The following is a 26,830-nucleotide window of genomic DNA, read 5'->3' on the forward strand; positions in this document are numbered from 1 at the left end:
ACATCAGCATAGAGTAACACAGAACTAGAGGTAGTGAATGTGCTTGACATATTTTACAGCTACTGCAGATCCACTTAATTCTTTTTCCTTTACACTACTAAGATCAAAGGGTTTTGTTGAAATAACTTTTACAATAATAACTTGGCGTCTTTCCTTTGCGTCATTTGCAGAGGTTTACATAGGCCTTGAGTTTATCATTATAATTAGAAAAAATGGTCGAACTGGCCCCACACATGTAATAGCTTACCAGTTTTTCTACTTAGTTGGCTCGAGGATGGCTGCACATTGCATTGCTGGTGACGATTATCTTTGAGGTGTCTGTGAGTTAGAAAATGAAGCCTAATGTTCGTGTGATAAAACTTCTGATCACAGAACAGAATGAATTATGTCCTTGACCCCTCTTAGAACATGCATAATTTGAGACACATACTTTCCACCGTATATGAACCAAAGTACCTCCCATAGTCCTGCATTTCCAGTTCTGATCTGAAGAGGTTTTTTTTCATTTTACTGATCCTCATAGGCATCCACTAAAAACTGTGCAAGAGCTAAAGATGTGCTGCCTGGCAACAGATGTATGTGTAATTTCAGCTAAATCTTTTCTCCTAAGTCTCTTCTCTTTTACACCAGTGTAATTCCACTGCACCAGATCCTGTTGTTGGTGCAAAGCTTCCAAAAAGCTGGTGGCACTGATCCCTGAGTATTCCCCATGCCTGGGGAGTGGTGTTGAACGCAAGTGGTATAGAACCATCACAGCAGATCTTATGCCAGCCCTCCTCCAGATCCGTGACACACAGGATGTGTCTGGGAGAGGGTGTTAAGACCCCCTGTGCCTCAGCAATCCTCAGCTATTGGCACAACTTATGGGGGTGATTGCCAGCCTGGGCAAAAGCAGAATTGCCCTGAGGCTGCTCTATTTTAGGTCAGAGACAAGCTCTGTGCCTGCATCAGAGTTGGGGCATAAAGGTGGCTTGTGACCACTCCCATTCTGAGACGCATCAAATGTAGCTAACACACAGCCCAGAATCTGGGTCCTAGACTTAAACAGATTTACTGCTGATTCTCTTCTCTTGTGCTACTGATTCACACTGATGAAAGTGAGAGAAGAATTAGGACCTGTAGTTTTTTGAGTTTATTTTGCCACTGCTATGCACCCAAGGAATACGCAATCCAAAGGGTAGAGGAAGGTAAAGTATTTGTCATTCTTCCAGAGATGAGAGAGCAGAGTCAATTTTAAAAATCTTTAGAAAGAAGGATACACGAGAAATAGCAGTAGCCTTGTAGCAGCTCGCAGCAATGTGATATGTAGCATACCAATGAACAGGGGGTACAAATACAGGTCTGCAATACTTTTGATTCACAAATAGAGCATCATGACAAAGGAAATCGACATGACTGGATTTCACATGAGCCCCCGTATATTTTCCAGCATCTGTGGGGACAAATGTTTTCTTTTTAAACAGTTTATTTATTTAAGAAGTTTTAACAGGTTTACAAATCCCTGCCATGTAAATAGCAGAGACAAAACAATCATTACAGCAGTGAGATTTTGTTTAGAGAAACATACAGTAATGTAAACATCAGATGGCTCTCTAACAGGGTGTTACAGTACAAAGTGTTTCTGATTACTTTAGTAAATTGCGTAAAGTCTCCGCAGTTTTGTTTCTTTTCATATCACTCTTAATTTAAAGCAACATTATTTTTTTCAATTAAATCATTTTATTTGAATTCTAAAGATTTTATTTTTGTATAAAGGAGTGGAGTGAGTTCAATTGTGAAAATACTGGATACATAGGACAACTGGAGACTAAGGACCCAATTCTGCAAACACTTCCACATGTCTTAATTTTTTAAAAAATATCTATATTTGTATTTAGGAAGTTTTAACAGGTTTACAAATAATTGCCATGTAAATATCAAAGAAAAAATGCTGATCATTACAACAGAGAACTTTTGTTTAGAAAAAAAAACAGTGATATAACCATCAGCTCTCTCTATTTAATAGGTGTTATCATATTGCAGAGTAAGTCTCTTTACACTCCCCATGATGTGTTATTTATGGTGATTTTATTAAATTGAGTGTTTAATTTTAAATGCACATACAGTAACTTTAAACACATGTATCTTTGAGGGATCAGGGTCTAAGTTTGAATGTGCATTCTCATTCAGAGCATGGTGAGAGAGAAAAAATCCTTTTGTATTTTGTAGCAGTGTGCTTGGTGAGCCAAGATAGGTACATGATGCCTTTTGTAGAGTATATTTTCAACACCTCTGTGGCTCTGATTGCACTATTAAGGCAAAGATCCACACTGGTAGTAGTGCAGAGACATCCCACTCCAAAGAAAGGCCCAGGAAGCTGGTCACAGCCCTTTCCCCATTGCCTCCACCCCACAAGGTGCAAGCAGGGAGCATTCTCTATGCTCAGACAAGTGCATAGACTGCAATTGTACCCATCACCCGTGCTAGACAAGTAGGAGGGAAAAGTCTTCTTGTAGTTCAGGGGACAGTGGATGGAGCAGCAGGATGCCTGAGTTCCATTTCCAGTTCTGCCACTGACCTAGCAAGTCATTTTTCTTCTTAATTCCTCCATTTTCCCATGTGGTAAATGGGGATCCTGATACTTATCTTCCTTGGTAAAGTGCTTTGAGATCTACTGATAAAAAATGCTATATAAGTGCATAAATGTTATTTTTGTGGCCCCCTCCTTTCGTTTGCACACCAGGCAAGAGTATAAGCTGGCACGGCAGCCCAGATCTGTAAAGGTATTTACAACTTCAGTATTGCAATGCTTAACCGATTTAGGAGCCTACATTTCATTATAAAAACTGGTTTTGGCATTTAATAGCCTAAATGTCAATAGGATTTTGGCTTCCAACTGCCTAAATCCCTTTGAAAATGAGATTTAGGTTCCTAAATCAGTTAGGTGTTGCAATTCTGAGCACAGCAATACCTAAACACCTTTACAAATCTGGGCCTATGAGTATGCCTGAGAAATATGTTGGAGTAGGCAACACAGGGCATTTTCACTAACACACATTTGCCTATACCCTTTATAGGCATATAAATAGAGTTTGTTGGGGAATCTGTTTTGGTTCTTCAGCTAAAGGTTGCAGAAATATAATATTGTGGGCATTTTTCAAACAGATTCTAAAAGACTGACAGCCTATCTACCAGGTAATGTTAATGCTCCATTTACCATCTACAAAATCATTTCCAATTTTATATCTAACACACAAGTGCTATGACCCGGCTGTCAGTGTTAAAGCAAGAGACCGATATTTTCTATTGTGTGTCATTTCAAGTTGTATGAAATAAACAGCAGTTAGATGGTCCTTTTTCTGCCAGTTTTCTTGTGTTTATCCTTTCATATGATAGGATTTTCAACTTAGTAAAAATGTAGTTGAACTCATAACCCCATTCCAGAAAATAGTTAGCACTGAGCTGTGTAAGCATTACTATAATACTGAAGGCATTAGTAGCAGACATCTGTCAGTAAACAAAACTGCAGGCAAGGTGAGCTATTCTGCCTTTACTCTTGCTATATGAATTTGATACTGAATCAGTAGCTGGTTCATTAAAATTCAGGGGTACCAGTTTGTGTCATAAGTGCCAAATTACAATTGAATTTGTTAAGAATGTCAAAACACTGCTACAGTCAACATTCATCTATTGAATACCATTCCTTCATGTTATCTAGATGGCAGTAGATAAAGACTTTACCTAAAAACTCTCTTTAATATTTTGTTGATCATGATCTTTTTCCTATGGTTTTGGATTTTGCACATGGGAGTATTTCTTCCCTTCTCTGCACAAAGTGATAACTTTCCAAAGAGTTTTTAAAAGTTTAATTAAAAAAAAAGGGTTCATTATGTATGCTAGAGATGGCTGAGTGGTCAGCAAGGGATGACTAAATTCAGGGGTGTCATTGTGCAAGCTACACATCAGTAAATTGGTGTAAGTGGGTGTGACAGCAAGTATAATTGACATATCAAAGGTGTGTGTGGATGAGGTTGTAGCAGGAAAAGCACTGAACAGGAAGCCGTTACATCTCGTTACACCCATTAGTTGGCTACATTTGCTGTTACAATCCTGCCCTTGGAGTATGTAAATTTCAGTGGTTTCCATACCTGATCCTGGATGCACAATTGATACCAGAGTTTCTCAACCAAGGTCTGAGGTGCCCTGAGGGGCTGCAAGCAAGTTTCAGGGGGCCACCAAAATAAATCAGACTGCAGGGCCAGCATTAAGAGTCGCTGGCACCCAGGAAAGAAAGCTAGACCCCGAGCCCCACTGTGTGGGGCTGAAACTGAAGCTCAAACTCTGCCGCATGGGGCTGAAGCCAAAGCCCGAACAACTTAGCTTCATGAGTTACCCCATAACTCCAGCCCTGGCTTTTAATCTACTGGATATGCAGAAAAACATTTCTTGTGGCACAGGCAGGCCATGGAGGTTTTATAGCGGGGGGGGGGGGTCTCCAAAAGAAAAAGGTTGAGAATCCCTGACTTGCACCATCATTTATGTCACTTCTGAATTTGGCTGGGAAAAGCTCTTTCTCATCTTACTTATCTATGGGCTGTATGTATACCATCAATTTAAGGTGGAATTCCTCATTGATTTTGTTTGATTTGAGGAGTTCTACTTAAATATCTGATGCCAAGTTATGGTATTATGTAACTATTTATATAATATTGTACCTGATTTTGAACTGTGCATTGCCCAAGGCTGTGCAAAGCCCTGTCTTTATCTTCACTTTAAATCTCAACTGGAGACAAGTAATTACCAAACAAATGTCAATGAAACCATCTACTACAAAGGCTTTAAGAAACTGACCAAACAAAGCCAGGATTAGGAAACGTTTAACAATTCTTACCACTCTTTGCCCATTTGTCTTTGTTGCAGTACTTACTTACACCAAATATCCTTAAAGATAATAATTTCCTGTAGCTGCACCAACCCAGGATCTTTTGTTTGTGATTGGATTTTCTCATTTAGTCGATCTAAGTTCAAAGAATTATAAAGAGCTGAAAATTGATTGGTATGTGAAAAAAGAACAGCACCGCTCTAATACCATTAACACGTCACCACAAAGGCCAGCTAATACCATTAACACTTCACCACAAAGGCCAGCTAAACCAATAGCTATACTAAAAGGATTAGTAGTGTTTTTAAAGAGTACATTTTCTAAGAGAACCCAAACTATATACAGAAGTACAGTGAAGCCATTTTAAATACCAGCTAGAACAATATATATCATAGAATATATCTCTGTTATATAATATATAATAAATTATATAGTCTATATGATTACCTAAATGGTAGTTTTGGATATGCAAGGAATCCAGGATCAGACTCTAAATTTGTTAAAGGAAAAGGCTGTCATTGAACTAAGGGTAAAATGCCATAGAAAATAGACTACATGAATAGCTACATTAATTTATATTCACTGGATCAGACTAACATGCGATGCATTAAAGAGCAGAATCCTCTTAAACAGGTGTGTGAGGAATAAGTCTAAAATAGGAAGTCAAAAAGAAAAATACTGATGTAACAAGATTATTTAGCACATTTCTACATTAGCTAAATAGCTACATCAAAAACACTTCATTGATTCTAATGCTCTTATTCCGGTTCAGCAGCACTTTATTCCATGAATACTTCTATTGACTCAGGTGGGGCTACTGGTGGAGTAAGGCTATTGGAATTTGTCCCTTAGTGTTTTCTATCATAGATCTCAAAGCACTTTACAATCGTGGTAAGAGTTGTTATCTTTATTAGATGGATGCAGAAACTGAGTCTCAGAGATATTGAGGCCAAAATTTTCAAACATATCCACTCATTTTGAATGCCTCAACTTTGGGAGCCCAGCTTGTGAAACTGCACCCCAAAATGTAGAATGTCTCATGCTCATACAACTAGTTCATGGCACTGTCAAGAACCACAGTCCCTTGACTCTCAGGGCTTCTATACTCACAGGTTTTGTATGACTTTAAGTATATGGGTTTAGGAGTAGCAGCCATGTTAGTCTGTATTCACAAAAAGAAAAGGAGTACTTGTGACACCTTAGAGACTAACCAATTTATTTGAGCATAAGCTTTCATGAGCTACAGCTCACTTCATCAGATGCATTCAGTGGAAAATACAGTGGGGAGATTTATATACACAGAGAACATGAAACAATGGGTGTTATAGTATAGTATAATCTATCCAACTATACTCTTAGCCCAACAGAAGAATCTGTCCTATCTCGGGGCCTCTCCTTCTGCCCCTCCACCCCATGAACATGATACAGTTCTATGATGACCTAGAATCCTATTTTTGATGTCTCCGACTCAAGGAATATTTCCAACACACGTCTGAACAACATACTAACCCACAGAGACCTTCCTACCACCACTACAAAAAGAAGGATTCTGGGTGGACTCCTCCTGAAGGTCGAAACAACAGACTGGACTTCTACATAGAGTGCTTCCGCCGACGTGCACGGGCTGAAATTGTGGAAAAGCAGCATCACTTGCTCCATAACCTCAGCTGTGCAGAACACAATGCCATCCACAGCCTCACAAACAACTCTGACATCATAATCAAAAAGGATGACAAAGGAGGTGCTGTCATCATCATGAATGGGTTGGAATACGAACAAGAGGCTGCTAGGCAGCTCTCCAACACCACTTTCTACAAGCCATTACCCTCTGATCCCACTGAGGGTTACCAAAAGAAACTACACCATTTGCTCAAGAAACTCCCTGAAAAAGCACAAGAACAAATCCGCACAGACACACCCCTGGAACCCCGACCTGGGGTATTCTATCTGCTACCCAAGATCCATAAACCTGAAAATCCTGGATGCCCCAGCATCTCAGGCATTGGCACCCTGACAGCAGGATTTTCTGGCTATGTAGACTCCCTCCTCAGGCCCTATGCTACCAGCACTCCCAGCTATCTTCGAGACACCACTGACTTCCTGAGGAAACTACAATCCATTGGTGATCTTCCTGAAAACACCATCCTGGCCACTATGGATGTAGAAGCCCTCTACACCAACATTCCACACAAAGATGGACTATAAGCCATCAGGAACAGTATCCCCGATAATGTCACGGCAAACCTGGTGGCTGAACTTTGTGACTTTGTCCTTACCCATAACTATTTCACATTTGGGGACAATGTATACCTTCAAATCAGTGGCCCTGCGATGGGTACCCGCATGGCCCCACAGTATGCCAACATTTTTATGGCTGACTTAGAACAACGCTTCCTCAGCTCTCGTCCCCTAATGCCCCTACTCTACTTGCACTACATTGATGACATCTTCATGGAAAAGAAGCCCTTGAGGAATTCCACCATGATTTCAACAATTTCCATCCCACCATCAACCTCAGCCTGAACCAGTCCACACAAGAGATCCACTTCCTGGACACTACGGTGCTAATAAGTGATGGTCACATAAACACCACCCTATACCGGAAACCTACTGACCGCTATTCCTACCTACATGCCTCCAGCTTTCATCCAGACCACACCACATGATCCATTGTCTACAGCCAAGCTCTAACCCGCATTTGCTCTAACCCCTCAGACAGAGACAAACACCTACAAGATCTCTATCAAGCGTTCTTACAACTACAATACTCACATACTGAAGTGAAGAAACAGATTGACAGAGCCAGAAGAGTACTCAGAAGTCACCTACTACAGGACAGGCCCAAGAAAGAAAATAACAGAACGCCACTAGCCATCACCTTCAGCCCCCAGCTAAAACCCCTCCAATGCATCATCAAGGATCTACAACCTATCCTGAAGGATGACCCATCACTCTCACAGATATTGGGATACAGGCCAGTCCTTGCTTACAGACAGCCCCCCAATCTGAACCAAATACTCACCAGTAACCACACACCACACAACAGAACCACTAACCCAGGAACCTATCCTTGCAACAAAGCCCATTGCCAACTCTGTCCACATATCTATTCAGGGGACACCATCATAGGGCCTAATCACATCAGCCACACTATCAGAGGCTCTACCAATGTGATATATGCCATCATGTGCCAGCAATGCCTCACTGCCATGTACATTGGTCAAACTGGACAGTCTCTACGTAAAAGAATGAATGGACACAAATCAGACGTCAAGAATTATAACATTCAAAAACCAGTCGGAGAACACTTCAATCTCTCTGGTCACTCAATTACAGACCTAAGAGTGGTTATTCTTCAACAAAAAAACTTCAAAAACAGGCTCCAATGAGAGACTGCTGAATTGGAATTAATGTGCAAACTGGATACAATTAACTTAGGCTTGAATAGAGACTGGGAGTGGATGGGTCATTACACAAAGTAAAACTATTTCCCCATGTTTATTCCCCCCCCACCCCCACTATTCCTCAGATGTTCTTGTCAACTGCTGGAAATGGCCCACCTTGATTATCACTAGAGAAGGTTTTCTTCCCTTCCCTCCCTCTCCCCCCGCTCTCCTGCTGGTAATAGCTCATCTTAAGTGATCACTCTCCTTACAGTATGTATGGTAACACCCATTGTTTCATGTTCTCTGTGTATATCAATCTCCCCTCTGTATTTTCCACCAAATGCATCTGATGAAGTGAGCTGTAGCTCACGAAAGCTTATGCTCAAATAAATTTGTTAGTCTCTAAGGTGCCACAAGTACTCCTTTTCTATATGGGTTTAAAAACAGATATAATTAAAGCACTACAATGCCTGAGTGGGAACACAGCTATACCGGTATAAAGGTGTTTATAGTGGTATAGTTTACTCCTGTAAATGTTTGGACAGAAATAAACTAAACTGATATAAGCACCACATGCAAACTGACATCCAAGAAAACTATGGTTCACTCTCTGGCTGCAGCAGGGAAGGGGAAGGCCAGATACTGTGGCATTCCAAGCATTAATTTCTGAGAGTGAACTAAGGCCCCAAGGCCAGCTGGATTACAGGTGTTCCCACTTGAACTTATCTCATGAGGTGGCTAATAAAGAAAAGGCCTTTCTGCAAGCAGGAGGAAAGAGGTGCAGAGTAAGCGATGACTGATGGAGACAGAATTGTCAGAGGGAAGAGACTGTTATATTTAATGTCAATAGTGAGAATGTAAGGATAAAAAAATATAAATAGGAATAAAACAGTGATTGTGCAACCCATGAAGCTACAAACTAAGTAACTACAAACACAAATTGCTCAGGTGTGGTGTCTGCTATTGGTGTGGTGTCTGGCACACGAATCAATGGACCAACTGGTCAAGCCCTTACTCTTATGAATAGTCCCATTGATTTCAGTGATCAGGCCCCTAGTGTGTGTGTGTGTTTGTGTGAATGCACGTGCACACACATTTTTGCTTGAAACTGTCAAAGAATGAAGATGTGGTCTTCTCTGAATAATTCCATTGGGGACCTCTAAGGACTCTGTTATCTGAAACAACACATGTACGGTAGGTTCTCGGAGTTCAATGAAGACTGTCATCAGAGACACCCACACATACTGTGTTTTCTCATAGAGATATGATTGTTATCTTTTGTTGTTATTCTCTTAATCTAAAATACAGTACAGTACAGGGCATTCAGACCGAAAGCGTCTGTTTGTTCTTTATTCATGGGACAACATAACACGTCGTCATCACAAAGATAATAAAATGGGAGCTGAACTTTCAATAATCATGCTCTTTTCTCCAAGCTACTGGGCTCTCTTCCAATGGCCATAGTTTCCCAATAGTCTTGTGAAAAGTGTGAGATCCTTAAAAGCTTCTCCACCTCACTTTTTCCCTAGATAGTCCAATAAAAATCAGATTATCTACTGCTTGGTAGGTGTGATGAGATGGACAACTGTAGCAGGTTAGGAAGAGGTTAATAGTCTATCCTAGACACGCACTGAATCAGGCTCCATTCTGCAACACCTTCCAGCAACACCAAGCCTCGAGAACTTCCACTTAGATGGAGTGAAAGACAAGGGAGCAGGCTTTCGAATTGGGCTACCTTGGAAGAACCTAGGCAGTGGGTTGAGTTGAATCTTGTGGTGTTTAGTGACATTCTATAGACATTCCAGCAATTTCTCCATCACGCTTTTTACTAGCTGAAAGTAAAGTCATTATGGGATAGATTGTGAGCTTGCCACAAGCCCTGGCCATGGACCAGTGGGTAGTTATACGGCCCCACGCAAAGACTGGGAAGCAGAAAATGATAGAGAGAGACAAAATCTCCTTCCTGGTTTCCCCTTCTGAAAAGGGAATGTATCCTGTGCCAGAAATGTCCCACCAAGCCTGCACCTACTGCTTATCCCTTTCTGCACAGTCCCCGTTCACATGAACAGCCTCCACAGGGGCCATGTACTGCCCTTTGCATAGCTAACTGCAGTAACAGATGTGCAGAGTGGTAATGGAGTATTCCCTGAGTGGGTGCACAGCCAAGACACAATCTAGCACTACTTACAGCTGGATATATCTCTTTAGATTTCATAAGCCCTTTATGTAAAAGACAAGGTATATTAAGCCAGTGTGTATAAATAAATAAATAATAGCTGACCACTTAAAATACATTTATCAAAGGGGTTCAAACCATGCTGCTTTAAAGCTCTTCAGTGCACATTACAGACTTGTGATTGAAGCACAAAGCTAACATTTTCCCCTTTCTGTTTAAATGCCAGGTTTGGGAGATTTAAGATTAAGTGCACAGCCCTTACTTTGAAAGATCTAGTTTAGGGTTCGTGCTTGACATCATAATATCCTTAAGTGGTCATTGTACAAGTCCATGAGATATTATTTTTACTGATTGTGTTCCAGTGAGTGCTGCAGGATTAACTCAAAGCAAGTATTGTTCAAAAGTTGTGGTCAGCATGTTCTGGTAAAGTGTGTTGCTTTAATATAGTTAAGCAATTAACCAATTAAACCTGGGTGATATATTTTACATTTAAAACTGAACTACATCAGGGCTTTCTCCCTTTCACCCTGATCTCCTTCCAAACTGCATCCATGAAATGCCTAATTCTTCTTGACAGAAGCATGTCACTTCTTTAGATTTGGTGGGAAGTTGTGATGAGGACACTATTAACCCCATGGGTTGTTATAGAGCCTGACATACTTGTGTTTATTGATCACAGATCCTATGGCCACAGTCTGCTTGATAAGCAGGAGAAAGGCTGAAGATGCTGGATTTTATATCTCACACAATTGCAAGGAAATATTTGAACCTTCCTACAGTTAAGATTAGTTTTCCAAAATCGTAAGTATTTAAACTAGATCTGTCCTCAAGAGTGGATAATCGAAGGATGTTACAAAACCTTGCTAAAAAATTCAAACAAATGGGTATACGGATAAAGGATATTGCAGCTGTATTGCCCCAGCAGAAGCTTCTGGAGGCATGGTCCTTCTACGAACAGAGATATAGCACAGCTACTATACTATCCTTGAGATACATGCAGCTGCACACATCAGACTGGTTGAACTCCTGGGTCCTGAAGTCCAGTCCCCTGCCATTGCAGGCAATCCTGTCATATAATCCCATTCATAAACTCATCAAGATTCATCTTAAATCCAGTTAGGTTGTCCCCCACTCCCACTCCACCCTCTTTCCCCACACACCCCCACACACTGGAAGTCTGTTCCAGGGCCTCCGTTGTTTTACACACACACACACACACACACACACAGTGTGGGGCAATCTCTGCTAGGCAGCATGGAATTTGAGATTGGAGCCCGGGTCCTTTTCTTCCAGTTCTTCCCTGTCATCTCTAGGAAGTTTGACCCAACAGCAATGCTGATCAGAATCAGTTCTTCTTGGTCCTTGCAGTGCAAAGATTGTCATTGTAAGAGGCCTCTCTTTAGGGAGTATGAAGGGAAGGGGATGTTTTCCATGCCCATCTTCCCCAGTCACAATCTCGCCCATATGGTATATACCCATATTTCTTCAGAATCCGTACTCTTGGTTGTGCTCATTACAAAATGAAAAAAAGTCAGTTTTAGCCCAAATCTTGGCTCTCTGTAATGTGGCAGGTTGATCTTCAGCAGCACAATTATTAGAAATTATATTTAGAGTGCCTTCTTTTAGCTGTCTTTAACAACTGAAATCACACTGGAGGTAAACCTGGACATTCTAGCTTCAGCAGAAAATAATATTTTTTACTAGAGTGCAAGATTCTCCCAGGAGAAAGGGAACTGCCCACAGCCCTGGAGTTGAGACTCAGGGGTGGTGGCCAGGTGGGGTGGCACAGAACACAAGTGACTGCTCTATATTGCAGTGGCAGCTGCCAGCTGTTCTCAGTGGGTGAGCAAAAGTGACTTCTGTTGCCCTGCTAAAACAGCTGGGAGGCACAAAAAGCACCATCTGAATCCCACCGGGGAGGCCCTGGGTGGCAGGAGAGTGGAAAGGGGCTGACAAATGGCTCTCATCAGGCTACGATTAGCACAAGTGGGATAGGGGATGGTGTGTCTTTTCATTCCATTAAGGTCCTGGCAAAAGAAACAAGGGAGAGAGACAGCTGTGTAAGAGGGGAAAGAATAGTTGTGTGTGAGAAGGAGGAGGCAGAAAAAGGAAGGGAATGGAAAAGAAAGACAATGGAGGAATGTGATCTGACTGGGATAAAATCACTGGGTGCTGACAAAATCATCACAGCATCCTACAATCTCAGGGCTTGTCTACATGAGAAAACTGGCCAGCATAGCTATAGCGGAATAAGCTATTCTCCAGAATTAAACTCACCTTCATTCCAGAATAGAGTTTCCACACAGGGAGTTATTCTGATATAGCTACTGCAGAATAGTTTTCCCCCCTGTATATTCTGCTGTAACTATACTGGTCAGTTTCCCCATGTAGACAAGCCCTCATTGTCTCCCCCTGGTTGCTGTCGCATGGTTTCATCGGCATAGTTTCTTTGGCAATAACCCAATTTCCCCACTGGAATCAAACTACAGGTGTCCTGGAGATTATTACCTCAACACATGCAAGTATAAAAATAGGATTAATATACACGTCTTGCAGTGTGGGAAGAAAGTGCTGTCAGCCACAATGCTAGCAGGCCCATTCTCCCTTCTCACTTGGTTTAATTTGCCTCCTTTTTCCATGCTGAAACCCAAAGAAAGAACTATGATAAATAGTGGTCATGGGGCAGGTTCCGAAAACATACTGTACACATCAGATTAGGCATCAGCTTCTAGCACATGTTTCAATTAGATAATCAACACTAGTCATCAGGAGAGAAATTTGGTTTGATTATAAAGATAAAAACGGAGCCTGGTTTAAGAGAAAATGAGAAGCAGATTCACCCCTGTGCAAAGGCTTTCACAGGCTTAGGTACCACTTAATCCCCATTTGGAAAGATAAATCAGATTTATGTGATTCATAGACCTTGTCCTTCCATAGGGGTGAATTTCACCTACACAGTGAAATCCGTTGCTACCAGAAATAGGAGGACAAAAACTGATCACAAAGCTTAGCAGCTGCCACTATACCATATGGGCCATGGGAGAGGGGGAGACCATTTTACCCATTTCAGGGGAAATTAAATATAAGATGATATAAATGTTAATAAAGAAATGTTATCTGCTCCCTGCTGTGTTTCATCTGGGGAAGAGGAGTTAAAATTCTTATTTGCCGTAAGCTACTGTGTGAAAAATTAAAAGTTGATTTTAACAATCGTTCAATAGCTTTGATAGCCCTAATTCAATCACACAATGCATTAAAAAGATATTAGAGCAACATATTACAGCACATGCAATCTCAACCTGTCAAAGGAACACTATAGAAGGAACACGGCTGACATTAGTAAGTCAGAAATGGAACACGCCTCTTTGGTTTAATGTAGCTGTTTGCAAAGTCAAAAATAGAAATGTTTAAATAATACAGTATTTTCCAGACAAAAAGGACTCCCAGGCAATCCCATGACAGACCGGTTTGTACACACTGTGGGGACAGACAGTTTTAAGTATGTAAGGGTTATTTAAAAGAAAAGTTAATTAGAAATCTATTTAAATTATTAAATACCTGCTGAGTGTCCCTGTAAAAGGCACCACAATGCACCCATGTGTTTGTACTGCTTGACTGCTTGCATATTCCCACCCACAGCATAGCTAGATCACTGTTGGGTTTTCTTTGTTTTTTGTTTTGGACTGGATATATCTATTAAGTAACCAGACTTGCATGGTGCTGAGTGCCCTCATCTCCCATTGAAACCAGTGCTATGGAAGATACTTACCACCTTCCAGCATTGAGCCATAGATCACACAGCAGAGTTTAATTCTCAGATGAAAAGCTAGGAAGAGAACACACTGCAATTTCACCCACTATACCCTTTCTTCTCACCCCTGGCATGCTCATATAGATTAACGTAGTGAACCAGAAGGGCTAGGACAGGAAAAAAGGCTGTAGATCATTTTGGTCTTTCAGGTTACTCTGGTGTTTAACAAGTCTGTGCAAGTGTCAGATGAGTCACAAATGGCTCAGCAAATGCCGGCATTGCTGAACCAGATGAGAGCAGCTTCAAGCACTTGAAGGGAAACATTTGTAATGATTTACAGTGTGCTCCTTGAGCTTTGCAGGGCCTTAGTCTTCAAGATTAGCATGGTGAAGAATTAGAGAGGGACTGGTATTAAAAACAATAGCTACCCCTGCATCTCTCCACCAATAACGACAAAGGATCTGACCATGCAAGGGGCTGACTCCCTTTAACTCCCACTGACAGCAAGAGAGATGGAGGATTCTCAGCATTTTGACATATCAGGCCCATTGTGTTCATTTATCCACTGCCTTGCCAGCTTCCTTCAGCAGAGTGTCATATTTCCATTTGGAAACGATGGCACCACCCTGCTGAAAGTGAAGCTATCGAATTTGCTCCTTAAAGTCTGGGTGATCAGGAAAAAACACTTGCTAAAGGTGCACAAAGCATAGGCACTAGAATGACCAGTCCAGAATCTTGTGGTGTTTCATGGCAATGTCGACTGGTGCCTTCTCATACTGGAGGGGCACCAGCTAAAGGGGAGGGCACGTGACCACCCTTGTGTCTCCTCCCCACCCCACCCCCAGCTTGGGGCTCCCTCACTATTCCCACCCCCTCCCTGCCCCACGTTACCTGCGGGGAAGGGCTCCGTCCTCCCACTGCACCGGCTCTCCCCTTCCCTTGGCAGATTCGGCGCTCTCCCTGACAGCCAGGCCCTGGTGGGGAGCGGGATGGAGCCGCTCCCAGTCGCTCTCTGTGCAGCATAGCCAGATTCCTGGGAGAGAGCCCGGCTGGGGTGGGGCAGCAACCCACTCCCTGCCTGGGCTCAGCTTCACTTCCGGAAACAGGGGCCAAACATGTCAGGAGCGGGGGGAAAGGAGGGGCTCCAGCTCACTCGGCTGATGTCCCCAGAAGCCGAGCCTGGGTGGGGTGGGCAGCCTGACGTCTCAGCCAGGCACTCTCTGCAGCGGGCAGCATCCCAGGCCAGAAGAGGCTTTGGTCCCAACCCATCCACTCCAGCTCTGGTCCTGGCCCTTCCACTCCCCACCCGATCTAGCTGCTGGCGGGTAACTTCATCCCATGTGCCCCCCCGACACATCGCCTCTTATAATGTGAAATGCAAATAATTAAAACATCCTGATCAATCACTTTTCTTCATACTACCCTTCAACAAACTCAAAGATTACAGCTGACCATCCAGTGTAAAATTACATATTCTCTCATGTGTGTTTGTGTGTTAATGATGGAAGTTTGAAATTCTCTGATTGAACAAAAAGTCACAGACACTGTTCCTAAAGAAGAGAATTAAATAAATTAACCATTTGTTTATGAAATTACAGGGAAAAATGCAATGTAACCATGCAAATGTGATGAGGTTGCTTCGTTGGTGTTAGTCGTTGCACCGGGCTGGCCTTACCATGAGGCAAACTGAGGCAGCCGCCTCAGGTGCCAGACTGTGGGGGGAGAAGGGCACCACTAGGACCCAGAGTATAGAAAATTGTGTCTGCTGCTGGTGAATATGGATTCTCTCTGCTCTAGATGCACAGAGATGGTGGAGTGCTGTGCTGGAGGAAGGAAGGCACAAGAGACATAACAGGCAGGCAGGAGAAAAGGTGGGAGGAAATAACAGAAAGCAGCAGGAGCTGCAGGGAGAGAGAGAGGAGGAAGAGCCTCTTAAGTACCTCTCTAGCACCCGCAGGAGCCTGGACTGATTAACACCAGCTTCTCAGAGAGCTTCCTGTTTCCTGCTGCTTCCCTGAAGCCACTTGAGGAGAACAGGCAGTCAGCTGAAATAGTAGGAGCCAGCTAGGCCTTTAAGACGCTGATATCTTCCCTCACTCAGGCCCTGCTACCAGCCAGCTTATTTGTCCCTTTCAGCTGAGTGTTGAGAGCCACTATAGCTGGCACAGAACAGCAGTCATGAGTGAAAGAATAAAATGCCCCTCTGGGGCAGCATTCAGAAAAAGAAAGAAAGCAAAGGAAGCTTTTCTATCTAAGCAGGAAGGAGCTCTCCTGAGATACATAGACACAAATGTTCACAGTGAGCCTTCCGGCCCCAGTGAGGATGTGAGTGGTGAGGAGATGCCTGATCTTCCAATTAATCAGAGTGCAGGTGACCTGGCAGCTACTGCAGCATCCATATCTCCATCTCAAATGGATGTAACCATGCACATTCCTGAAGAAAAGTGTAGCTCAGAGAAGAGTGTGGTGGAGGCAAAAGAAACAGCTGCTGCTGAGTTTAGTTCCTTAAGTCTAGATGATCCAGGACTGTGGACCCACTTGAGCAGTAGCCTGAGGGACTTCCTTGTACTACATGGGCCACAGCAAGTGAAAAACTTCATGTTCCCCAAAGACAATGAAAATAGACATTTCCATCCAACACATTATTGACGTGAAATCCCCAATGGTGACAAAGTGGAGAGGCCATGTCTTATGTACTCAAAAACACAGAATGCTGCATGCTGTTTTTGCTGCAAACTTTTCCAGTCTGATATTCCAGCCACATTAGATTCTACAGGAACAAGGGGACTGGAAAACTCTGGCTAGAAATCTGCTATTCCATGAGAAGGCAGCAAATCACCAGAGAGCATTCCATAAGTGGAAAGAGTTTGAGATGAGACTAGTGTTAAAGGCCATCACACTTGATCAGCATCAAGAGATGATTGCATCAGAGTCTCTTTACTGGCAAAATGTTCTGAAAAGGCTCATTGCCATTGTGAGAATGCTTGCTACCCAAAACATAGCACTGCGTGGCACTTAGATCAGCTGTATGTGCCAAACAATGGAAACTTCTTTAAAATTGTGGAGCTGATGGCTGAGTTTGATGCTGTACTCCAGGAGCATCTAAGAAAAGTCACCACTCAAGAAATGTACACACACTACTACCTTGGAAAGTATGAATTAAATTCAAAATGAAATCATACAGTTACTGGCAACAAAAGTCAAACAAAAGATGATGGCAGATCTGAAGTCAGTAAGATATTAATCTGTTATTCTGAACTGCACACCTGACATCAGCCATACGGAACAAATGACTTTAATGGTGCGTTTTGTAACAACAACAGAACCTAGTGAAAATATCCCTGCAATGGTGACTGTCAGAGAGCATTTCCTAGAATTTATTGACATTGATGAGACTACAGGAGCTGGTATGACAAATGTGCTTCTTAAAAAGCTGGAAGATACGGGAATTGCAATAGCTGACATGAGAGGTCAGGGCTATGATAATGGTGCCAACATGAGAGGAAAGAACAGAGGAGTGCAGACACGGATCAAAGAGTTAAACCCTCGAGCTTTTTTTGTCCCATGCAGTTCTCATTCATTGAACTTGGTGGTCAGTGATGCAGCATCAGCTTCTAGTGAGGCTGCTGAATTTTGTAATGTAATGCAAAGCATCTATGTATTTTTCTCTGCATCAACTCATCAATGGCAAATTTTGAAGCAACATCTGGGAACATCCTCTCTGACACTGAAACCACTGAGTGCCACACAATGGGAAAGTCGAGTGGAGGCGATAAAGCCTATCAAACACCAAATTGGGAAGATAGATGATGCCATAGTTGCCATTATGGAGGATAATGCTATGACAGGAACTGTTCATGGGAGAACAGTGGCAAAGGGAAATGGAATCACCAGAAACATACATAACTTCAAATTTCTGTGTGGCTTAGTGTTGTGGCATGATATACTGTTTGAAATAAATGTTGTAAACAAGATACTCCAAGGTGTTGACCTTGATATATCTGGAGCAATGGAACAATTGGACAAAGCAAAGTCATACCTACAGTCTTACCAGTCAGAGGAGGGATTTCAAAATGTTCTGAAGAGTGCACAGAAGTTGGCAGAGGAACTTCACACTGAAGCTATTTTCCCATCCATTCAAGAATACAAGAGTCACCGAAGAAGACATTTTGATTACAAGCACGGGATAATCCCATAAGAGACCCCAAACAACAATTCAAAGTTGAATTCTTTAACCAGGTGCTAGATTGTGCAATACAGTCAGTTGAAGAACGTTTCATGCAGCTCAAGGAACACAGCAGTATATTCGGGATGTTGTATAATATTCCAAAACTTCTCACTATAACTGAAGAAGACCTACACCAGCAATGCAGGGTACTAGAGACAGTGTTGACACATGATGACATGCGCAATATTGATGCGAGTGATTTAGGTAATGAATTGAAAGCCCTTTCAAGATACATTTCAGCAGGATCCACTCCAAAGGCTGTTCTGGAATATATGTGCACAAATAAGATGACCATCCTCTTTACAAATGCTTTTGTTGCTATGCGCATACTTCTAACACTTCCTGTAACAGTTGCCAGTGGAGAACGCAGCTTCTCCAAGCTGAAGTTAATAAAAACACATCTATGCTCCACAATGACACAGGAGAGGCTGGTCGGCCTTGCAACCATCTCAGTACAGCATGAGTTGGCCCAGACTGTGGACCTTCAGCAGGAATCAGTTCAAATCTTTGCAACCAAGAAGGTACGGAAAGCATCACTTTGATTATTCAAACAGATAAAAATGCCAGTGTTTATTATGCAGACAAGAAAAGATACATTTGCTGTTCAGGCTTTGAAAGTTAAGTGTTACTTAAAATTTTTGAACAAGGCATTTTAAGTTGTTAGTTCTCCTTTACTGGGGTAGGTAGCAGAGCATTACCATGAGAGGAGTAGAACAGGAAAATGGCAGAATTCAGACCTTTCAAGGTTTTGGCCCAAGTGAGGGGGCATGGGGACGTCATTTGAGCTCCCCGCCTCAGGTGCGAAATGTTGTGGGCCGGCCCTGTCATTGCATGTGTGTGTGAGATCCCTTTGCTAACTATAAAGCATGTTATTGGAGAAGGAAAAATATGAGACAATCTAAACTTGACATAACATAACCAGCCATGGTCATAAACAGATGAAAAAGAGGGTCATGGAAAGCAAAGACAAAGTTCACAATAATAAGATCACAAGGAGGGTTACAATAATAAGATTGCATGGATAGTCAGCAAGATATATTTGTACATATATTAACTAGGTTACTTTTTAAGGGTTTTCTGTGGTTATTGTTTGTTGGATATTGTTTAATTGTTGTTTATGATAAATGAGTTTTATTATGCCCATGTAAAACTCAATTGGAAACTAAAAAAGCTAGAGAAGGACTTTTTGTCCAAAATCTGTGCACACTGCTAGAATACATGGATGTTACGTTTCACCCAAGAGAAGACTGCAGTTCAGTAGTTGATGAAGTGATCATTATATATTATCTATCACATTTAAGTTTGTATATCACTTGGCAATTATTATTAATATTATTACTTATTATGTATTCTGTGTCCAAAAATGTTGTAGGAGCTCTGCAGACAAATAAAATAGACTCACTAGCCCAAGGAGCCTGGGATCTAAATAAAAAATGACACCAAATGATAGTAACAAACAATGAGGGCGAAATAAGGAAATGGGAAGAGGAGGATACAAAAATCAGGCGACACAGTTACTTGTTAGGTTCACGTTGTGTTCTGCAAAATCTATACAGTTTTTTATATTCCCTTTCCTGTTTGTATCTAAAATGTTCCCACATTTTCTAAATTTGAAATGATTTTGTTTCATTACTAAACAGATAGACTCCTTACAAACAATCCACACACAGTTGCCTGTTGTTTTAAACTATTTCATGTGTTAAAACCTACTAAGCCCCCACTTCTTAGCTTAAGAGCTCGTTTACACATATCCCCTATCTGACTTCACCACCAAGCACCCTTATTAGCCCAGACATCTGTAAGCGTCTCATCCTATATCTTTGTATCTCTTCCATCCCCAGCAATCATGTCCTTATTTCAGTACATTGCTCCAGCCCCAGAAATGAGAAGTTTACAAAAGTTACTCTTGTTATCAGAGGCCTGATCCACCTTGAAGTTAGTGGAAAAATTCCCACTGATTTCAGTGGGTTTTAGATCAGACCCAGAGGCTCCAAGAGCCACGTCTTCTTTCTCCCCAGAAGCCCTTGAATATCATATTGCCTCCAGTTCCAGCATTCAGCTCAGTCTCTCTGTTAAATAATAGAGAACTTTGGGGCTATTACCTCAGAAAAGCAGAAAGTTTGTTATGCCTGTTTTATTGTCCCACTTGAAATAATTCTTTAAAATGTAGGTTTCTCTTGTGTAAAGTAACAAGTGACTCAGGATCATCATCTAGCCACAACATGCACGATGCAGAGAAATAAGTAGATGCGGTGGTTGTTTGCTGAAAGGGAAAGCCCTGGTTTGATACTGAATACTGGAACAGACATGAACTATTAACATCTCAAGAGCTCCCAGGCCTCTCCCACCGATGGCCTCCTCTTTCGCAATCAAGCAAATGGGATTTGCATGTGAATTCTTACAATGTAACATTCAGGGATTAGCTGGGCAGCTCGGAGTTCCTTGGAGTTGTACTTTTTGTGAACTTTAATCTTTTGTCATTCTTTCCAGCAGAGCAGCACAATAGTGGGATCCTAGGTTGTACTAGCCTGATGTTTACTTTACTAACTTGGAAGGTTGCTGTCCTACTATTTTGTCAGATGCTTGAATTGCACCTATCTCAAGTGACATAAAGTTGAACAAGGCAGAACATCTTAACGGATACCTCCTGCATATGTGACTGTTGTTTTATTTCTAAAATGCAGACGTTGTTTTGTTTCTAAAACAAATTTGGACCACAATGCCTCTGAGAAACTTGACAGTCCCTAATATGGGACAACTTTTTGGTCCTGTCCAGAGCAGTTGCTGCTACAACACCAGTAGGATAAGATCTGCCTACATCTGTGCTTTTGTTTAGTGTAACAGTTGCAACATAAACCTAATGAGGCTTGAATACTCAGGCTTAAGCTTATTTGGTTTGTATTACTTTGGAATTGATATCATTATATAATAGAAGAGCTGAGCCATTTTACTCTTGTTATCCAAAACATTATTTAATCTTCCGAGTCAGTCTGATTAGGGGAAGTCTGTTATCATTTGCCAGATGAATTCTTATAATGGAGGAAGAAAAATAGACTGTCCTTCTGGAGGCAATAGAAAACAGGTCTTTTCAAGTCATTTCTTTTCCAGCTCTGCAAAATTGAGGGGATGTTGGGGTCCATTTTCAAAGCACTCAGAAATTGGGAGGAAAGGGCTTTAACTAGTTTTGTTAAACGGGGGTCTGTTTATACTACATAGCGAACAATGTCAAGGCATCCAGGTATAACACAGTTGTGCCCTGACATGGTTAAAGCATGCTCCACTTTGTAGTATAAACAGGTTCCTAAGTGTATACCCAACCTGAGCTAAAGCCTTGACTTCACTGGGCTTTGAGTCAGACCCAGAGTTATTATTAGCATAAGATCATTGCCTGCCCCACTAGGTATCTTGAGGAGAGTTCAGGATGTGAGGAAGAGCTCTCTGAATGCTTCTCTCTTTCACCAACAGAACAGAAATTGGTTTGATTAAAGATATTAACCTGCCTACTTTGTCTTATATTCATTTCAGACCATTTATGTCTGTCACTGAGTCCCCTTTCAATTTCTGGGTTAAACATCACATTTTCTTATTTAAAAAATAATAATTTATTTATTTTCTCTCAGCTGTTGCTGTGTGAATGACCCCAACACACAGCAAGGGAAACTGACAATAGATAATATAATATATAAAATATATATACAATCTTTAGTTTTAGTTACAAAAGGATTGGCTACTCGTTTGGTTTTGGGGTGAGATCCAGAAGTACATATTGATCTGTGAGGCGTCTGGTTCTTTGAAACTGGAAGAACCTAATATATGTGATTTCTAGTTTTAATAATCATTTATCACAGAAGACTGGTTTGCATGAGGGGCTAGAGGGCCTGACGAGGGCTTTCTGTGGCCCCATAATAATTAGTACGGTATTTTGGGAGCACACATTTGTTACTGGTTTGGTGAAATCTTATCAGTGGTGGATTAGCCACTGGGCCAACGGGGCCCATGCCCAGGGCCTCGGCCAATTGGGGGGCCCCTGGAAAAATAGGTGCCCCAGGACTCCAACCCACTGCAGCCCCCCTCGTCCCCCCCACGGCACTCCTGCCAGGGAGAGGTGGAAGCCCCCGCGCCTCGACACCGCTTCCCAGCAGGAGCACCAGGCAGGTACGGGAAGCCCCCGTGCCTCGCCCCAGCTCCCTGGAAGAAGTACTGGGTGGGGTGGGGCAAGTCCCCACACCCAGACCCCATTTCCCCTGCAGGAGCACGGGCAGGGGTGGGGGGAGTACTGTAGGCAGAAGGGGTTGGGAGGGGTCCCCACTTGCTCTGGCTCAAGACCCCACAAACCCGTAATCCACTTCTGAGTCATGATAGAGCAGGGATTGGCAACCTTTGGCACGCAGCTCATCAGGGAAATCTGCTGGCGGGCTGGGCCGGTTTGGTTACCTGAAGAGTCCGCAGGTTCAGCCAATCACGGCTCCCACTGGCCACGGTTCGCTGCTCCAGGCCAATGGGCACTGCGAAAAGTGGCAGCTAGCACATCCCTCAGCCCATGCCACTTCCCACAGCCCCCCATTGGCCTGGGACGGTGAACTGCAGCCAGGTGGAGCTACGATCGGCCGAACCTGCGGACGCTGCAGGTAAACAAACCGTCCTGGTCTGCCAACAGATTTCCCTGATGGGCTGCGTGGCAAAGGTTGCCTATCTCCGTGACAGAGTATACCACCAGTCTGGGGTATATACGCTGTATTCTGGTAGTCTGACCTGAGATCAGCACTCTTAGCTGTGTCCCTTATCAGACAGCGTGACAATTGGCTCATGTGATGCCATCCATTTTCATCACCAGTGTTTACAGCAGTGCAATTAGGGGTTGACACATCAGCAGAGCTGGTTGAAAAATTACAATTGATTTTCAAGGGACATTTTCCAGGACAAATTTTCAGTTTCTCAGTGAAAAATTGAAACGTGAGAAGTTTTGGGATTTTGAAAAAAATGTTTTTGGTTAAAAGTTTAACTGAAAAAATGTTCCATTTTCAGTAAAAATATCTGAGGCTTGTTTTCAGTTTTTTTTTATCAAAACCCAGAAAATATCAACCATCTTTCTCCCTAAAAAATGTTTTAACAATCTTTTTTATTAACTCTATAGATTTAGGTATATTCTCTAATGATATAAAGTTATTTGAAATCCACGGGAGCTAGGCACCTGAGGATCTGTGACATAATGGTTATTCCTACTAGTAGTTCTTGCATAAAGCAAAGGAAGAATAGACTTTATAATTGCTGTATCATGAATTGCTTAATCACCTCACTCATTTTAACATCAGTATATACAGCTTTTGTTTTTGTTGTTAAAATGTGTCTGATTCACAGTGTCCTAGAGCCTGAAACTATCAAGGAAATAAAAATCTAAATCAATGTAGGGGCCAGAATGAAACCTGGATCTCATCAGTATTAATTCAGCAGATTTAAGTGGTTTATTGTCAAGCTTGATTGTGAGAAGAAACTAACCTTCCATGGCACAGTTGAATAATCGTTGTAACTGGACAGAGATACATCTGTAGGTAAAGAGCTTTAATAATCAGATGCTACATGGTCATTAATGGTGTTTATGTTTTTATGGCCATGTTTTTTTATTTGTGAGGGCATTCTTTTTTTAGTCTAGCAGTTACAGGAGTCAGCTATATCTATATGTTTCGAGAAAAGAATGTCTTTGTAAAAAAATATGACTTACATATTTGCAAAGACTTTCGTGCAAAGAATCTCAAAGCACTTTACAATCCATGGCCTTTGTTCAGAAAACCATCCTATTCAGAAAAGAACTTCAGCATGTGCTTATAGTTAAGCTGCTTAAATGCTTTGCTGAACAGAGATGGACTTAAGCATGTGTCTAAGTGCTTTCTTGAGTCAGGACCTATATGTGTAGCCTCCTCTAGCCTCAGCCCAAAAGACTACACTGCAATTACATAACTGTGTTAGGAGAACATGTCTGCTTGATGTTACTACGTTTGGGTCTTTTGCTGTTAAGAATATGTCTTCACTGCAGAGATAGCCCGAACTCTTCCCGGCTGTTACGCCCAGTGCCCTCCCCAACCTGGGCTAGCTGGCTTGTCTGAGGTCATAGGCTAAAAACCAAGTCAGGCTTTCACTCGGGCTGGTAACCCACCCACTTTGCAGTGAAGATGAAGGCTAAACCACTTCAGTGCCAATAATCCTCCAATGCTTTCCCACAATTTTCCCCCTGTGCTCGGAAGGACAGACAAGTTCTCCCACAATTCTCTGGGAAAAACATAGAGTGGCTCATCAGCTCAGCTTACTGCAGCATTAAGAACCATGGGATATGACCCTAGCGGCATGTCTACACTGCAATAAAACACCTGTGGGTAGCAGTGGCAGCTGAGTCGGGCCCGTAGGGCTCAGGCTGCTGGGCTATAAAATTGCAGAGCAGAAGTTTGGGCTCAGGCTGGAGCCTGGGCTTTGGGAGCCTCCCCCTTTACAGGGTCTCAGAGCCCAGGCTCCAGCCCAAGCCCAAACAACTACACTACAATTATATAGCCCTGCAGCCCAAGCCCTACAAGCCTGAGTCAGCTGACATGGCCAGCCACCGGTGTTTTATTGCACTGTAGACGTACCCTAGGAGTCCTAGTGACACACACAGGGGAACACAGCATCAGTGTGGACAGAGTAACTCAGATCTGGCTTTGCAGTGTGGCTGCTCACACCTGGGATAGGCTAATCCAAGCACTGATCAGCTGGGCTAACTCTGTGGAGAAGACGTACCCTAAGAGGAAAATCCTCAGGCCATTGTTCACACTGAGTAGCGTGGGTGAGTGCTGAGGGGAAGGGAGAGAAAGAATCCTTGCCTTCAATCCGTGGAGCAGCTTGCAGGGCTGCTCATGGAGTTCTAACACATTCTTTCTGGGGGAGGACAGAGGATTCCTGTAGCAGTGGACAGAGCCTGTGGCCTCAGCCTGCCCAATGTGTGCAAGGAGGCTCCACAGAGCTCATCTTCATGCTGCATAGCACGCATCATATTCTGATCTCCAACAAATATTCATTGTATAGCAAACTGCACTGGTGCTGGGACCCTCTACACCAGTGGTTCGCAGCTCCAGGCCAATGGGGGCTGCGGAAAGCGGTGCTGACCAAAGGACTTGCCGGCCACCCTTCCCTCAGCCCCCATTGGCCTGGAGCAGGGAACCGCAGCCAGTGGGAGCACGATCGGCCGAACCTGCGGACGCGGCAGGTAAACAAACCAGTCCGGCCCTCCAGGGGCTTTCCCTGAACAAGCAGCGGACTGGCTTTGAGAACCACTGCTCTATACCACACAGGCTAGGACAGGATTTCCCCTAAAAGTAAAGTTGCAATAGCTAAAGGTTGGGATAGAGAGCAACCATCTACCTTCTCCCTTTTTTGTAACTGATGGTATATCCACCACACTTCTAGTGATGGCAAAAATGATAATCTGAGTCAGTCTTTACAAAAACATTTCTGCACTCTAATCCCCAATGAAATGATACACAGAAAGAACCTTGCTAAAAACAGGTATATGCACTTTTTGTAGGCATTATTTGATTTTAGACAACAGGCAGATCTGTCTGTGCAAATGGCTGGTGCTTCCAAATTAGGGAGCTACTTCTCTAAAATGCTTGGACTAGTACTTCTGGCCCCACTTTAGGGTTCAGCTCCTTTGAAAATCTGGCCTACATTTAATAGCAGAAAAATGATGGAAGATGAAATTAGAGCTGGTGTAATTCCATAGTATCTTATACCATTCCACCACCCACCCTCTACTCTGCTGGTGCCATCCACAAATAAGCGTCTTATTGATATCACTGGAATGTTAGGATTTTCCTGGTACATTCAGCAATGCAGCAGGTGCATTTACCTGCATGTGCCTGCAGAGTTTAGCACATGACTTTCACAAGCCTTTTGGTTGAAATCTCAAACAGCAAGGTGCTGAGTTAAATCTCTGCATTTTTGAAGCCTGAATGTGCTCTTTACTTAACCTCCCCCCCCCACCTTTAATATGGGACCCAGAAAGTCCAGGTTTAAAGACTTGATTGTGCAAGGCACCAAGTATCCCATCAGAGGTGCTGGGTGTGGGGCTGAGGGTCCTCAGTTCTTCTCAGGGACACACTACACTTTGCAGGATCAGGCCCTGTATCTTCTTGCTTATCTCAAGTGGCAGGCACTGGAGAAAATGCTTTAGGTAGCTAGGGGAAATGTTTTGATTAACAACGCTTTGGAGCTTATAGTTCTAGGTGCATGTACAGTACAGGAACCATATAGTCCTAGAGAGGCCTTCCTGGAAGAAACACATCTCTGAAGTTTTGTTCCCATAAAATCCAAATATCTGTAGTGGCCCCATTAATCTTAGGAAGACTCCTCTAGTGTTTTGACTCAGATTGCTGGAGGAGGAGACTACTGAAAGCATATACTC

General features: G+C 42.7%; 1 long non-coding RNA gene across 1 annotated transcript in view; it reads right to left on the reverse strand.

Annotated features, from left to right (window-relative positions):
- LOC122459240 overlaps nt 1-26,830 on the reverse strand; it is a 27,373-nt gene continuing 543 nt past the window's right edge. The window contains exons 2-3 of the long non-coding RNA XR_006279779.1: nt 4,871-4,997; nt 1-1,432 (exon numbers count right to left, since the gene is read on the reverse strand). This is a non-coding gene — a long non-coding RNA (uncharacterized LOC122459240). The remainder of the gene's footprint in view (nt 1,433-4,870; nt 4,998-26,830) is intronic.

The sequence above is a fragment of the Dermochelys coriacea genome, chromosome 3, assembly GCF_009764565.3.
Source record: "Dermochelys coriacea isolate rDerCor1 chromosome 3, rDerCor1.pri.v4, whole genome shotgun sequence".
NCBI lineage: Eukaryota > Metazoa > Chordata > Testudines > Dermochelyidae > Dermochelys > Dermochelys coriacea.